Source organism: Adiantum capillus-veneris, chromosome 28 (genome assembly GCF_014529385.1).
Source record: "Adiantum capillus-veneris isolate H3 chromosome 28, ASM1452938v2, whole genome shotgun sequence".
Taxonomy (NCBI): domain Eukaryota; kingdom Viridiplantae; phylum Streptophyta; class Polypodiopsida; order Polypodiales; family Pteridaceae; genus Adiantum; species Adiantum capillus-veneris.
The window spans coordinates 117,307,879-117,318,172 of record NC_140958.1 but is presented as its reverse complement, the minus strand read 5'-3'; the positions used below and the strand labels follow the sequence as shown (position 1 = coordinate 117,318,172).

At 41.6% G+C, this 10,294-nt stretch overlaps 1 non-coding gene across 1 annotated transcript; it reads left to right on the top strand.

Moving 5' to 3' along the window:
• Positions 1–1,132: 1,132 nt before the first annotated feature.
• Positions 1,133–1,204, top strand: TRNAW-CCA (transfer RNA tryptophan (anticodon CCA)). The gene has a single exon. It is a non-coding gene; the product is annotated as a tRNA-Trp (tRNA).
• The last annotated feature ends 9,090 nt before the right edge of the window (positions 1,205–10,294 follow it).

Below are 10,294 nucleotides of genomic sequence, written 5' to 3'. Positions count from 1 at the left end.
GGTTTAGTTTGAAATGCATGAGCATATGACAGGGGCCCTTGAGCTTCAAGCCTGAATGAAGGGATAGACCCTCTTAGTATCAAGTTACGAGCGGGGCAGGAGGCTTCCCCCTTTGGTGACGTCGCAAACGAGAAAAGAACATTGTGTGGATTAGGTACCTATGTCCCTCGCTACGGACAAGACCATTGACATGTGCGTCATGTAAAGCACCCCCCCCCCCCCCCCCCCCCCTCCCCCTTGGGACTCAACACCAAATATAGAGAAAAACCAGGGGGGAAAGGAGTCAGTCGGACTCAACACCAAACAGAGAGAAAAACCAGAAGAGGCGAGAAAGGGGAAAGGGGCGAGGAGAGGTAACTTTGCATGCCTCGGTAGCAAAACCCGTACAAAGCTCAGCTCAATCTCTCGCATCGTGTGGGTCTCGATTACAACAGGTACATGGAAACCCCCGCAGCTAATTATTCTTGTATCTAATTGACTTACAAAAATAGAATCAATTAGTGTGTGTGTTTATCTAAGGCTGGGTTGAGACAGCTTGCCCAAGGTCACAAACTCTCAGAGTCAGTTCTGTGTGGCGAAAGGTAGTTGGGGCGGCTGATTACCCCCGGACATACAAGAGGCTGTCCACCTTATCGATGCCGAGCGCTTGAACATGCAACACAGTTGAGTGGAAAAGCTAAAACAACGGCAAATCCCTCAAGGGTCCGTTGTAACTGTAATTGAATTGCAGCCAGGCCCCATTGAAGCAAGTGCAATCTTCAATAACCAAGAGATTTTGTTATTGAGGCTGCAAATATCTGGATGTCTTATTCATGGTGCCTTTCAACCTTGATGAGAGAGTCAAAATGAAAACGGCAGGCAGCCTCTTTTGAGGATATTTTATTTATACTCTCTCTCTCTCTCTCTCTCTCTCTCTCTCTGCTGTCGCCTTTCTACGACGACTACTTTTGAAAATAGCAACACCAGTGACCATATCATAGGGGGGCAGCGTCGGCATCCCCCTTCGTGGCTTGACAAGCTTTTGACGCAAGCTGGGCAGAGCTTGTAGTACGATGGGCCGAGCAGGAAAGAAACGGCAGCCGAAAAACAATTTAGAGTATATCTATACTTTTGAACGCATGTAAGCCACAAGGGATCCGTGGCGCAATGGTAGCGCGTCTGACTCCAGATCAGAAGGTTGCGTGTTCGATTCACGTCGGGTTCAATCTCGAAATCGGTCCTGGTTAATTTATCTTTTATTTTTTGCACGTGGCTATCCCCGAATCTTTTATTTTTGCACGTGGCTCTGAGCTAATAATGTGTGTGTGCAATGAAAAGATATGTGCCTTAGAAGTAGTTTGTGCCACTCAAATTTCAAAATTTCCGTGTTGCTCAATAGAAGATGGTAGGTATTGTGGGCACATAAGATGAAATCGTTCATCATTTTTAGACACAGATTAGATGCCTCTATTTGTAAGCTATTTGGTGAATAGTTTTGTCTAAAACACTATAAGATTGAAACATCCGTTGTCATAAAGCTTGTTTCATTAGTGCATGGCAAGACGGGTGCTCTAATATCTTTGGAAATATGCCTTGGCAGTGTCATTTTGGCACAATCTCTCTCTCTCTCTCTCTCTCTCTCTCTCTCTCTCTCTCTCTCTTTATGAAGTAGTGTCCAACCTTGGCACACCCTATGGAAGTGCTAATATTAGGGCCTTTTCTCATCCCAAGTTTAGGCATGAACTTGCAAATGTGGAGGCCAAGGGGAGTTGATAGCCTTTTAGGTTTAGGATCGAGGGCTTAAGGGAGCCACTTGGAGGCCACAACCGTGGAGATGCATAGCCGATGGTCTCATGTTGGTTTCAGAAGTGGTGATGGAGTCGGAGGAGCTCCTTGTGGATCGATCACACAAGAATCTAGTTTTCGAAACAATCACAACAATATGGTCTTGAAGTGGAGCTTGTATCCACTTGTCTACAAGGGATGCTTGAATCCATTGCCAATGATCTTCCCTAGATTCCCATTAGTTTGTTGTAAAAAATCAAATTGTAGCATTAATCGTTTTTGTTTGTTTGGAAATTTTGGTTGTATGATGTGATGATAGCCTTTGCATGTAGCAAGAAATTAAGGAGCTTTCATGTGAAAAGATTTATGGATCTTCAAGCATTCTTGGTGAATTTTTCTTTGATTGTGGGGTGGTGCTAGTATGCCTAGATTGCATGCAAGATTTTTTTTCTGGGCGGTGATGTTGAAATACATGTCTGGTCTCTGTGTGTGTTTTTGTAGGCGATCGGGCTAATCATAGGTCGTTTATGTAGCAATGAGGAGAGAAAGCTAAGGAAGTGCCCCAAGGGGTAATTATTAGTGCACTGTTTTAGTATTGTTTTTTGCTGCAATCAAAGCCTTATTTCCTAGAAGCTTCTTGTTGAGATAGTTGTTCAGGTCGTTTATGTAGCAATGAGGAGAGAAAGCTAAGGAAGTGCCCCAAGGGGTAATTATTAGTGCACTGTTTTAGTATTGTTTTTTGCTGCAATCAAAGCCTTATTTCCTAGAAGCTTCTTGTTGAGATAGTTGTTCAGTGGTGGATATGGTTATGGATGTAGTTGTTGTAAATTTCCTTTCTAGCGAGTACAATTTAGTGTTATAAAGCTGAAAATTGTGCACCAACAACAAGAGAAAAGGCCAAACCACTTGCTTGTTCAAGCCCAAAAACCTGAAAAAAGCGCATCTCGCTTTGAAAGACAAGAGCGTCCAAAAATACATTCCATGTTGCAAAGATGATCTCTCTATTCGTGTGTGAACAAAAGTCTCTTTCTTTCTTGTTCTCTCTCTTGCCATCGTTTTATGTCGAAGCACCCATGCACACTTTTGTAGAGATGATATTTTTATTGTTTATTAGCAACCTTAGACCCCTAAGGTTGATCAAGACTATGTAGCACTATAAGGGGCAAGAGTGTCCAAAGGCCATGAAGGGCGGCAGTCTTGGGGAAGCCATTAAGAAGACACTTGAAGCTCCTTTTGGAGTAGGAGATGCATGCAACAAGTTCCAATGGAGAAGACCATCTAATTCATGGCAAACATGGAAATGAGGCTGATGAAAGGGCAAAGAGTTCCCTTCGTGTTCTGGTTCTCCACCTTTCTCCAACATTATGCCTCCTTACTTCACATCCCACACTTCAATCTAAGAGCAATGGATTGCAAGTACAATTGGATCTACTTAACATGTGTGGCATACTATGAAGGCAATAAAAACCCCCAAGGATGAGGTAGTGTACCTTTGAGGTGTTACAGAGTCTTTGAATAAGAAGTAGATGCCAATGTAACCTCCCCGACATTGAGTGGAAGCATTTGAATCCTCACCAATCTCTAACGGTGAGATGGAACAATTCAAACTCAGATTTTATAGATTAATTTGCAAGACTAAGGAAGATTCTACATATGTGATGTATACTACAACAGTACAGGCAACGCTTGCTACCCAAATGCATGCAGGATGCTACCAATGTGCTAGCACCAATTTTGATTACTATCCTCACGTGTGGTAAAAGTGTTACCTTTGTGATACACAAGGTAGAAATATATAGTGATTTCTACTTGTGTGCATCCATGAAGTCATTCTAATGATCCATAGGGCAATACAAATCTCCCAGGATGAGATGGTTCACTCACTCTCTATCAGTGAGGTGAGTCGCTAGTTACCAATCCTTGTGCTCCATATTTGCGATAGTATTTGGAATGCATGACCAATTATGTACAATCATCTATGCATAGAGAGCATGTGATGAAGGGCTTGGAGGACCTCACTCAAAACCATGGCATAATCTGTCTACGCCAAAAGCACCACTTATGTAAAAACCAATCCAACGGGATTGCCTTTACTTGTTTCAATTCTGTAAAAATGGAGGCCTCGCTCCTACAAAAGGAGTTTATTTTTGGCAATGCATAGGTTTAACAATCTTTTTTTTTAAAAATGCTCAGTTTAGCTTGAATTGTATTAATCATAGAAAGCTACAAACTATCCTGGCATATCCTTTGCATAGGGTTCTCAACAACACATAAAAAATACATTAAAGGGTCTATAAGAGGTAGTCATAGCATAGGTCAACTCCGACAAAATCGTCAATCCAGAGAGAGCATCACCCGGCTAGGGCAAACATCGCACAACTAAATGTGAGAGCATCATTGACACCATGAATAAGAGGATTCAAGAGAATGCCTCTCCAATGTAAGTAGAGATTAGCCATGGCAAGCCTAACTCTAATCATACTCTAACCACTAACCAAGAAACTCCTACACGCATCAAGCCCACCAAAGTCCGACTTGCCAATCTTATTCAAGTCACAAGAGCACATCATAGAAGCATCCATGATTAAAGCACACACTAATTGCATTGAAATTGGCCTCCCCCAATCATCACATGCCAACCAAGGTTCTCTAATAATATCACACACAAGTGGCATTGAGGTCAAGGATCTTAAATCTTCACACACATAAGCTCACAATCAGGCACAAAATCTAATCACATGACCAAGAGTGTACACACACTACACTAATCAAGAGAATTAGTGTTGGACGGGAGCGACTCACACACCCATGAAGTGCATGCAACACTACCTACATCAACCTAATGTCAATCGAGGACACAGATGACACGATAGGCACATGGAGGAAATCTCTTAAGCTTGTCAGGCTGAGACCATCCTACACATACAACACTTTGGAAGGCCAACTATACCATAATCAAGAACCTCACTGCCCTCAACTACACCACCTAGCCACATACACACATACGGAAGGTAACTCACCTAATCATGCCAGATTCATACGAAACTTAAGAAACACCATCCCCTCACTAGGATACACCTGTCCCTAAGCTTCTACACTCAAAACCCTCACTCTAAACCCGTCTGCGGAAAACGCGTAGGATGATAGAGCAGAATTTTGAAAGTGTCCAAAACTGAAATTTATGAGTACCTATGGGTAGCTTATGTCGCCACAATTCTATGGACTACTAGCACGCAGAAAACAGACATCGTTTGATACACTTACGGCCACAAATAGCTCGTAGATGCGTCGGCGTGTGCGCTTCGTCTCGCGTGAAATGCTTCGCGTTGTCGCGTAGCTCTCCTACAGCAATGGTGCAGTCGGATCTCCATTGTGTTGAGCGAGCCGAGTGTAGCGAGAGGATGAAGCTCACGCTCACTCTCTTTCTCTCTCACACACAGTAGACGGCAGTGCTCAAGTTTGATTATGATTAAAAGTCTTTTTACAAAATGACCTAGGTACCTTATATACTAAGGCTACCTTAGGTTTAACCAAAAAATTGGGTTGAAAGGGTCAAATGGCTTTGTATTTACAATCTGGAAGTGCCATTGCACCCGGGCTTCTGAAACTAGAATAACTATTCATTACAAATGACGTTTATAGCCATAATCCGCAGCATTTCATAACTCGCAAAAGATAAGACTTTGGTACGAAACTTGAGTTATGTGGTCTTGTTGACCCAGCGGTCAACATTCCCCCCTTCCGCGTTCATGTCGTCCCCGACATGACCTGATTGTCGATGGCGATGTGGTCTTTGCTGTCGTTTTGTTTTTGTAAAGAAAGTATAGACTATAGCCTTTGCAGTAGCTTGTCTTGTTCATCCAATCCGATATACATAGTCTTCACATGATTCAGGAAAATCATAATTGATGACGAACTTTATGTCTTTCACATCCACGCTCCGGGCTGCAGCATCTGTTTCTGTCGTTATAGGTCTACTGCCATATCTAAATTAAAAAAGAACCCAATGTCGTTTAACTTGACTCTTACTATCATGGATAGAGAAAGCTCCATCCATCACTTGCTCCAGCACATCTGTCAATTCGAAGTATTTGTGATTCTCAGAAACACTTCTATAATCTGTAGAATTGAGTGATTGGCTTTCTGATCTTGTGAGCCAATGACAACTTTGTAAGGATTTTGTAGAAATTGTATGGATTAACCCTTAACTTCTTTAGGCCAAGTTGCACTCCAATGCAAAGTCTGACTGTCAGGCCGAATCCAAGATTTAATTATTCTAATTTGAGGTTCAAAACCCTACCGAGCATTCAATGCGCATTATCAAGGATAAGCTTTTGAGATCCTCTGATTAGCCTTATGTCTTCTCTTTGTCATTGAGGACTTCTTTGTTCTTGAGTTATGTTGTGTTATTGACCTAGCGGTCAACACTTTGCTGTTGTTTTGGCTTCATCTGTTGCACTGCTTGTATCTTTGTCGAACCACAACAATAACTATGATACATTAGAGCGGACGTCTATCATCGTAACCATTCATCTTTTGAGATCCTCTGATTACTTTTATGTCTGCTTTTCTTCATTGGGGACTTCTTTGTTCCTGTGTAATCATGCTGTTAGTGTTGTCTGCAGCTTTGTCATTGTAGGCCATTCTTCGACTCACCATTGAGGAGAAGTATGCTATGATCTGAAATTGGTGCTCCAATTCATCCATCAATTGATTTGAGTAGCATTTCCTTATTGTTGATGTAGAAGGAATATGTACAAGAGGATGGTGATAGGTGTCTTTAGATTAGGGTCTAAAACTTGGATGACCAAAGGGAAAAAACCCGGGGGGAAAAAAATGCCTTTTGTATACGCTCTTATTGGAGTTGAGCAGTTGAACGTGACGTACATGTTCATGAAAGGTGAGTGCTTGGGTGAAACACGGAAAGAGTGCCTGATGCAAGTGCCAATTATGGGACACTCTATATGCATATGAGAAATTTGTCAACAAAAGCATGCAATGTGAAAGAAGGAGATGATAGGTGTTTCGAGGAATAAATGTAGCACATGTGACATCAAAAGATGTCTCAATAGCTTCCAAATTTCCAAGAAGGGTTTTCGATGTAGAAGTTACTCCGCTCGTATCTCACAGTGCTCAGTACGTGAGTGTCTTTTGGACCTTCTCCTTCACTTCACCAGACTTAAGTACTTAGACTTCGACTCTTTTGCTCACCTATACCAGCATGATTGACACAACGTAAATATGTTCAACTCTTTCAGCTTGAGCAGTACCTAGAATAGCTAAGACGCTTAGACCACAGAGAATATTACTTGAAGCTTTGGGACTAACACCTCACTCATTTTGTGGCTGAGCTACTCGACTCTGACTTTTATGACTTGTCGGTTGCATGTTGAAACTGCTTTGTGACAAGTTCTTCGGCTGTTGTAGTGGCTGCTGAGACATACTTCGTGAAGTTTCATCGTTTTCCTGTACCTTCTTCTCCTTGTAGTGCTCAGGCCTCTCGTCAGTCTTTTCTTCATGTGGATTATGGATTCTTTTATTTTTTTTCTTAATAATAAACAAAAAAAATCTTAAAACAACTCAACAAAAGAAAAATCATTCAAATAGAAATCTAAATGCTATGTACACTATACACATGTCCCTAGGGGCTCATATATGGATTTTGTCTCCATACTCCTCTGTAACACTACTATGAGGGCATATACTCTAAATTTTGTCAAAAAAAATTATCACAATAAAACGCAAAAATTCAATGCATCTCACAAAACATTGCCCTCTAATAGTCATAATGTTAGGTCCGCATTCAGAATGCCTCCCCCCTTCCTATTTGGAGTCATCCTTTACGACAGGGTATCGCAAAGGGTATGTGTTGTGCTTGGGCAATTAAAAGTTGTGCTTATGTAGGCCTTGTAATGTAGCCCTATTATGCATACACAGTCAATGCATGGAAAAGATTTATGTTGTGCAAGATGTTGGTATAAGCAATTTGCTTATTGGCATTTGTTGGCGAGGCTTCCTATTCTAAGCAATGTAATGGTCTTTGAAGCTCGTGTATCGTTGCTTGATTGAAGCGACTTGCTCTCTTCTAACTGTACTGTAATCGTAGGAAGGATTGCAAGAATTCAAGCGGCGATGCACTAACAACAGTTTTGTTGTTATTCCTTGGGACCCATTTCTTTGCGATTATTGGCTGTTTTGTTGCTGGCTCTCGTTTGGGAACCCATACTTGCCCGTGCTTTGTTTGTGTTTGAAGAGACTTCTTTGGGATCCACCTTTTTGTTGTGTGAGTCAACAATGGTCTTTGCTTCAGCCCTTGTACGCTTGGTTGGGGACGGGATTTAGGCTTTGAAAGTTGATACTGTGGTTGTTTTGGAATCCAAATGAATTCCTGACTTTTTTGTGCTTGAATCAACTTCTTTCGAGCCCAAACCTGAGTTGTGAAAGCTTGCGACTTTGTGATATTCTTACCCGTTCGTGCACGCTTTCCTTGTTTTTGTTTTGGTGTTGGATCTTGTGATTTGTCATTAGAGATCTTTGTCTTCTTGATCCATATCTGTTTTTGGCCGATCTTGCTTTTTGGTATCCAGATTTGTCGAGCTTTTTGGCTTTGACTTGTTGTCCTGTTCTTTTGACCTGTCATGGTTGTTGCTGAAGGGGTTGGTGATAGTGATGGTCTGAGTTGATGAAAAGGGATGTCGTAAGATTCATCACTATCGCTACTATCCTCAGCAAGGTTGACTTCCTGTACTTCCCTTGTTTTTTTGGCTGGTAGTGGAAAGTTACTGTCTATTTGCTCGCGGGCTGGTAGTTTCTTGGAGGACTTTTCTAGCCCATTGATTAGAGCATTGTTAGCTCGTTGCTCTGGTCGTATTCCTCCTAGCTGAGTCTTTGCATCCTTATTAGGATCCCTGTATGAGGATGCTTGTGGTGGCTGTGTCTTCACCGAGGACTTTGGAATCCACTTTTGATGCACTTTATTCGTGTAGCAATGACATTGATTCCCGGGTCGTTGATCTTCTGGAAGCTCGAAGTGTTCTACAGAGTCATAGAACTCATCGTCTTCTTCATCTTTTGATTCTCCACATTTCTTTGAGTCGAGCTCGTAGCTCTGACTCACTCTCTATCAGTGAGGTGAGTCGCTAGTTACCAATCCTTGTGCTCCATATTTGCGATAGTATTTGGAATGCATGACCAATTATGTACAATCATCTATGCATAGAGATCATGTGATGAAGGGCTTGGAGGACCTCACTCAAAACCATGGCATAATTTGTCTACGCCAAAAGCACCACTTATGTAAAAACCAATCCAACAGGATTGCCTTTACTTGTTTCAATTCTGTAAAAATGGAGGCCTCGCTCCTACAAAAGGAGTTTATTTTTGGCAATGCATGGGTTTAACAATTTTTTTTTTAAAAAAAATGCTCAGTTTAGCTTGAATTGTATTAATCATAGAAAGCTACGAACTATCCTGGCATATCCTTTGCATAGGGTTCTCAACAACACATAAAAAATACATTAAAGGGTCTATAAGAGGTAGTCATAGCATAGGCCAACTCCGACAAAATCATCAATCCAGAGAGAGCATCACCCGGCTAGGGCATGGAAACATCAGACAGCTAAATGTGAGAGTGTCATTGGACACAATGAATAAGAGGATTCAAGAGAATGCCTCTCCAATGTAAGTAGAGATTATCCATGGCAAGCCTAACTCTAATCACACTCTAACCACTATTCAAGAAACTCCTACAATGTAATGGAATTGGCCTATTTAACTTGAGAGTAGCCGAAATTAATGAGAGTGCTTTTGAGAAATTACTGTGTGAGCATAGCGGGTGAACATAATTGATGATAGAAACATAATCATAGCAATTAGTTAACTTGGCATGAACAATAATTTTGCAAGAGAGAGAATTTAGAGAACATGACAACAGTTGAGGACCGGATTTATGTGGAGCCTGTCTCCCCTCCAATAGGCATTTGTATTATGATTTCTCCCATTAAGAGAGACTTGTTACAATACAATCTTTGTGTTCCTTGTAACTTAGGTGATGCAATGAATATGGAAATCTTCATGCATCACAAGCATAACATAAACTTGAAGAAATCTTTAACTATCCCAAGCCTCAGTCCAAGACCTCAAACACCTTCGAAGGCAGAGAGAGCTAGCACGGAATGAGCGTAGGGAAGAGGAAGAAGAAACATTTCATAGGAGAAAGAATTAGTTCCTCATTTATCATAAATCTTCTTTCTAGCATACATAATAGAATAGTAATGGCGAAGAAGGAGATGTCAAGCTTAAGCATTGAAGCATGGCTCTTGGTTGGATTTGCACTCTATAGCCAAGAGTGTTGGTGTAGGCTCTCAACCTCTACTTGCTTGGAGAAGGAGAGGGAGCTCTTGCACTTTGCATAGCACACAATGAGAGTGTTTGTGAATGTGTGTGGGTGAGTATATCCCCTAAGCAACCCCCTAGCTTGCTTGGGTCGACCCCCCTTGTAGCTCATGCTTGAAGCTCATTGGACCCCTCC